At 28.8% G+C, this 6,627-nt stretch overlaps 1 long non-coding RNA gene across 1 annotated transcript; it reads left to right on the forward strand.

Annotated features, from left to right (window-relative positions):
* The first annotated feature begins 876 nt into the window (after nucleotides 1–876).
* Nucleotides 877–5,448, forward strand: LOC122271794 (uncharacterized). Its single transcript, XR_006226597.2, has 2 exons — nucleotides 877–1,056; nucleotides 2,647–5,448. It is a non-coding gene; the product is annotated as an uncharacterized lncRNA (long non-coding RNA).
* The last annotated feature ends 1,179 nt before the right edge of the window (nucleotides 5,449–6,627 follow it).

Consider the following 6,627-nt stretch of genomic DNA (forward strand, 5'->3'; position numbering starts at 1 on the left):
AAGAAAAATAATTGCTATGGTCTGTACCCTAAAAAATATGCAATTAGTAAATAATATTAAAATAACTATTATACTATATTAAATAAAATTTATAGTTTTAATAATATATATTTCAGTAATCACTATTACTTAGCATTCTGACTCCGCATTCAAAATATAACTACATAATTTGTTTTCCTTTTCGGTGTCTTTACATTATCAGATGCAAAGTCGCTTGATTCATAAGAAATCCTCTAAAGAAAAATGTGGAGATAGAGGGTTCGAATCCCGCTGTTACCCTGGTTGTATCTTCGTGCTGTCCCTCTGAGTTTGTTTGTTTGTTTGTTGTTAATTTACGTCGCACTAGAGCTGCACAATGGGCTATTGGCGACGGTCTGGGAAACATCCCGGAGGATGATCCGAAGACATGCCATCACAATTTTGATCCTCTGCGAAGGGGATNCGTGACCAGGACCGAACTCGTGAGTAGCCAGTGATGCTTGACTTCGGTGATCTGCTGGGAACCATGTCTTAACGATCAGTCCACTGCGGGACGTCCCTCTGAGTATTGTGCTTCTAATTGACAAAGATTTATAAGCCTAAATTGAGCACGCAGGCCTGCAAATGTATGTAAATCCAAAAAGGGTGTGTTCGAACTCGAACTCTTAACCTCGACGCTTCTGATTATTTCGTGGGAGGTTGATACTCCTTCCAGGCTCTAATTTAGCATATCTTTATTGAAATTACATACAGGCTCAATTTAGGCATTTGTCAATTAGAAAGACAGACATCCAGGGTTACGAACCCGCTACCTCCACGCTTTGCACATCGTTTGGCCAGCGATACCACTCGGCCCCGGCATCTCTATATATTTGAAAGTAAACAACAACAAAAAATAGCAGTGGACGGAAACGTTCTCACGCGCAGTAGTCGTTCTATAAAAGCGATTCATCTTTGGGATTTTTTTTTTTTTTGTAGTAAATACTGAATCTTTTAAGTCATAAGGGAAAATGTGTTGTGGTTATATTCTAACTTCGGATGGTAGTTTTCTTCTTCGTTGTGTAATTTATCTCACTAGTAAGTTTACTTTCATTTATATTCTTGGTTATTTAGTAGTGTATAGGATTGTTTAATTAAAGTTTTCGAACATCCAAATCAGTACAGTTGAATACTTCTTTTAAAATGTCATTTCACTTTAGTCTTATTACACTTAAACTTATTGTTCTAAATTTTCGATTTTGTTAAGTTTCTGTGTTATTAACTTTTGATTAATATATTTTCTCCTCTGTTACGTAACTTTTGAAAGTAAATTTTATGTCTCACTAAAATGCTGCACTTTTTAATAACACTCTAGAACTAAATTATTTTAATAAAAATAGAAATTTCTCGGAAAGCGTTTTCACGTAATATAATAAAAACTGGATAGTAAGATTTTACTTTTAAATTAAATGGGAAAGCAATTTTGTTTAATAATAAGAAAATTTTCTAAAATATTTATTGAATAAAATTTAAATTTTATTTATTGATGAGTTTTTCTTAAAGCTAGAAAATTTTTCAGTTTTTACATATTTAGTTTTAGATTATCTATTAGATAAATGAATGGCTTAAGCTATCTGTACAATTTGCTTAGGTTTCTGTTATATTCATGATTTATTTAATTCAAATTATTGTATAATGATTATGGTGTGTTTAATTATTGTAGAATTTCCTTATTGTCGACGGGAGTTAATTGGAGAGATTCTAGGCTGAATTAATTTATACAGGTTCAAAACAAGATTTTAATTGCAACAGCCTCAAATTTCAAGAGATTTTATCCATTAATTAAAAGACTTTTTATCTATTAATATAAAGATTTTATCTATTAATTAAAAACTTTAAATATCTATTTCGCAAGTTTTGGTCTTAATAAAAAGTTTAAAAATCCCGATCGTCTATATCTAGTCACTTGGGAACCGTTTATTGGTTTATTTTGTCATTGCTGTGATTAAACCTAATTTTTGGAGTTCTTTTTCTTCATCTTTAATATATATTCTTGAATGAATGAATGAATGAGTCTTAACGTTTTTAAAATGGGTAATTTAGTCATCAGTTACTATTTTTCATTTGAGTAGCTGGAACGTAACAAACTTAATTGTGATTTAACTATGTATTATAATTTGATTGCAACGTAGTTTGTAGCTCAAACGTTACATAATTTTTTTTACGTAGAAAATATTTACATTTCTATTTGTGCTTCAAGTCTATAAAATGTAAGCTCCTAATTAACACTAAAATGAATAATGTACTTTTTCTGTAAATTATAAATATGTTATTAACTATGTATACCGACAAAACTTTTAAGCCAATTTGCAGGTAATTTGTCATTTATTTAATGTAGTTGGAATTTTTATAATTTTATTTCTGTGCTAATAAGTGTAAAACCGCTAATTTCATTATTGATTATATGATCACGATTTGATATTGTAACAAACATAAAATAATTCAAAGTTTAAAAAGTTAAACACGTGTAATATTTTCTCAGTTTATAAATTTTCTCAGTTTATTCTTAATTTATCGATTGTTCTACGTTAATTTTAGCTGAGTTTCCTAAATTGTGCAGTCATATCTAAGCTAGTTTAAACTTTCTAAAATTTTATAGCAAATTAAAGTGTCTGTTATTTCTTACAGAACTTCTTCTTGACTAAGAAACCATTTGAATAATTGAGCTTCAAAGTGCCTTCCGGTTGAAACAAAGATGTTACTGGTTCAGTTTCTCAAAAGCAGGTCATAATGTTTATTCTTTTTATATTGTTAGTTAAACTGTATTTTCATAATAACTAAGAAATGCTAAACCAATAATGTCACTTTTGCGATCGATCTAATTTAAGTTTTTAAACTATTAAGATTGGAGACTAAAATTACTCCCTTTTTGTCGATGCAAAAATTTTAAGTTGTTGATACTTCATCTTATGAATTAACTTTTGATATTTCAGTTCAGGGACCAGTTAAAACTTGAGGTTTCTAAGTATTCGCAATATGGTCAAAATTTAGATTCACCATTTTATTAGGCATCAAAATGGTGGCATATTTTCATAATTGGTTCTGAAGTTACGAAATTTCCTTCAATTAATTTAAATGCAAATTGCGCCATTTTTTTTATTTAGCTACCCTTTGACCAATGTGGCATTAGAATAATGGTCACTGTTATGCAATAGATTTAAGTTTACTAGAAATTGCAAAAGTTTTTCCCTTCTTCCCTTACTATTTTCATAAAATACTGTAAAACAATTTTGTAACTTAACTGCTAGTCTACTTTTATTTTTAAAATTATTTTTAAAACTATCGAGTAAGAATGTTACTTGTCTAGACAGTAATACAAGAAAAAAATAGGATTGCAAAGAAATTAAGTAAAGTTGTTTTGAGTCTAGTAATAAAATGAAAGTTAGTGTGGATATACCAAAAAGAAATATATCTGAATTATTTAAGCAATAACTATGCGAAATTTTGTTTTATTTAAAAGTATGCAAAAGCATCATTTGTGTATACTTTTAATTATGGCGAATCAGCTCTGTTGCAAAGTTGCTAACCACAGCGCTTGTAAAAGCAGGACTAAAAACGTTTTTGCATCTTTAGCAGTGACTGCAAACGTAATTTAAAAAAAAAAATCGGATGTTCTCCTAATATTGTCACAGCGATATCCATCAACATTAATAGATGAAAAAATCATCAGAAATTGTTTTTAGAAAACCAATTGAAAGCGAAGATGAAGTTAAAAAATTTGAAAATTATCTTTTCTTCAGGAGGTAAAATTAAAAAATTTCTGAACAAATAAAATTGCAAAATTAGGGTTCAATTGGAAATAATTTGTATTGTTTTTGTTATGAAAAAGCAAAGCAATTAAGAACTCTAGATATAAATAACATGTTTATAACCTCCAGATTGTTTTGATGTTACTAAAGTATTAAAGTACATGACATGAGTTGATAAATTTATGTTGACAAAAACTTTGTATAGAACTTTTGCATATGGAAGTTTGTTTTTTACATTACTATTTTCATTATATTGGTTCTTGACGAATGGAAAGGAATAATACTTGTCTTTATTGTTTTAAAATAAAGCCTCTCAGTTTTATTTTCGTTGATTTGTATATTGGTTGTCGAGCTAAAATTTTACATTTAGTTTAAATCTTGCATATACATGTTTATCTTATTTCCTGAGTTTCGATTTGTGTTTTTACTTTGCTTAATCTTATTCCCGATTTTTCTCAAGAAAATAACTTTCTCATATCTCATTAAGTCTTAATCTCTCATTTGTTTTTATAATTGTTTATTAAAATAGCATTTATAACTCAAAATTTGAATTGAATAAGCATTATGTTGGTGTTGCAAAATGCAGAATGAAAAAATAAAGAATTACTTCCCACAATGTTTTATAAATAGTGCTCGATTATGATATATTGAGGTCATATTATTCTTTTTGTATAATTCATGATTTAAGCCATGGATTAGCCAAATGCTTTAATATAGTAAATTTGGGGTTTAGCTTGCCTCTGTGTGAAGTGTTAATAAAAAGACTAATCTTGCAGGTTTTGAAAAATTTTATTAATTCCTTCCAAATAGTGAGAATAGCCAGTTTAGACTCTATTGATAAAAGTGCAAATATTCATATACAATTTGCATCAATTACAAAGTATATAGGTAATTTAGTTCAATACTAATTTTAATATTATGTAAAAGCTTATAAAGAAAGCTAACATTTCTTCTGTGTCTTATAGATATCTAGAGATGCACCATGTATATTCTGAAATATTAAAAATATCTAATAAATGTTATATTTGAAGCTGTATTTGAGAATTTAAAATTTTCAGATTTCAAAACCTGTTTTCCAACAGCTCAATGTAAATGAAAATTGAATACTTTCTTGGTTTAATTTTTAGTTTTAAAGATATTTTCATAATAAAACCCACTAAAATGAATACCAAATTTAAACCAACTAATAAAATAGTTTAAAATTACTTGGTATTTCATTCAGAAATGGAAGAAACTGAAATGAGTGGAACAATTGTTCAGTAATAAACCAACCACGTTTACCAATTTATTAAATTGTTCATAATTATTCTGCAATTTGTGAATAAAACTTCAGTAATTAGTGAAGAAAATGCAGCAGTTATTGAATTCTTGGGTCTACATCATAAAGTTAATTGACTAATAGTATGCAATAAAATTTATATTAAACATATTTATTTTGAAATCTCTTCACCCTTTTAATTGAAAGTTATTTAGAACATTCATACTTAAAAGTATTTAGTAATGAATTGAAAATTAACATTGTGAATACAATATGACCTTCGTAACTATGTGACTATGATTAATGTGTAATTTATCCATATAAGTGCATCGATATGATAGAAATATTATGACATTTCAAAGTATAAATGTATAAAAAATGAGTTCTACTGTGCTTTTTCGCATAAAACATTGAAGGAAACGATATTTTTTTAATTTTTCTCTAAAGAAACTCTTCAATTTTTTTTCAAAGTCGCTGCTCTCATGTTCTTTTATTTAAAAATTAGGTATTAAATACCTTGGAAATTTAATCACTTCATTAAACTAGATAGCTATTAGGAAATCTTTAAAACTGTTTTAGTATTGTTATGAAGTCATATACAGATATTAAAGAAAAATATCTAAGTGTTTAATACATCTTTCACAAACAGCTCTGCATCTTTCGAAATAAAAAATTCATTACGATCCTAAAAAAAATTGAGTTTCTAGAAAATTCAGCGACATTGTGATAAATTTTAAGTTCGATTAAAGTTATGTCTTTCAGACAGGAAAAAATGTTAACTCAAATAAAATAGCTTCGCAATCAACATCAACCATGCACCTAGTATGGTCAGTCAGGGGGTTGATTTTTAACTTGCCAATTAATTTTCTTGTCTACTTTGTTTAAAGTTATTTTTGCTATTTCGATTTTAACAAAGTACTGATGACCTTTTATTTTCCCTATTTTCGTTCTACAAAACATAAATTGATTAAAATAGTTGGCTCAGAAAGCTTCAATTGGTAAAACTGCGAAAGCAGAAGTTCTTTATAGAGTAGCCGTAGATTGGCGCCCTCTGAAGCAATTGTTTCTAAGTATGCCAAATTATGAGTTTTACGAATCATTACCAAAAGCCAGTTTCACAAATTTAATATTTCATGCTCAGAAAGTGAGTGCTATGTTTGCTTCAATTTATATATGTGAACAAGTGTTTTCAACTATGAACCTTGGTAAAAATCATTTCACAAGTAGACTAACAGACAAACATTTGGCCTTGTGCCTTAAAATAAGTACATCTCACTTGGAACCTCAATATAAGGATCTTCAAACTGAAATCGCAATTTATTTCATCCCATTAAATATTTAAATTAAAACTAGTATGTAGTTTTTATTTTAGATGTTTTTACTTGGCCCACCAAACTTCTCGATTTTTTGGCCTCGACCAAAAAAGTTTGCCCACCCCTGTCCTAGACCAACAAAAGGTATGACGCACTAATAGGTAGGATTACCATATTTAAGGTTATTCTTGACCGTGCCAAGCGGTGCCTAAAGCGCGAGTCTTTTCTGGAGTGTAGCAGGCCTGCGAAGCGGGTTTGCGGCTTTTCGTGGCCACTGCGTAAAACTGCA

Source organism: Parasteatoda tepidariorum, chromosome 6, assembly GCF_043381705.1.
Source record: "Parasteatoda tepidariorum isolate YZ-2023 chromosome 6, CAS_Ptep_4.0, whole genome shotgun sequence".
Lineage (NCBI taxonomy): Eukaryota > Metazoa > Arthropoda > Arachnida > Araneae > Theridiidae > Parasteatoda > Parasteatoda tepidariorum.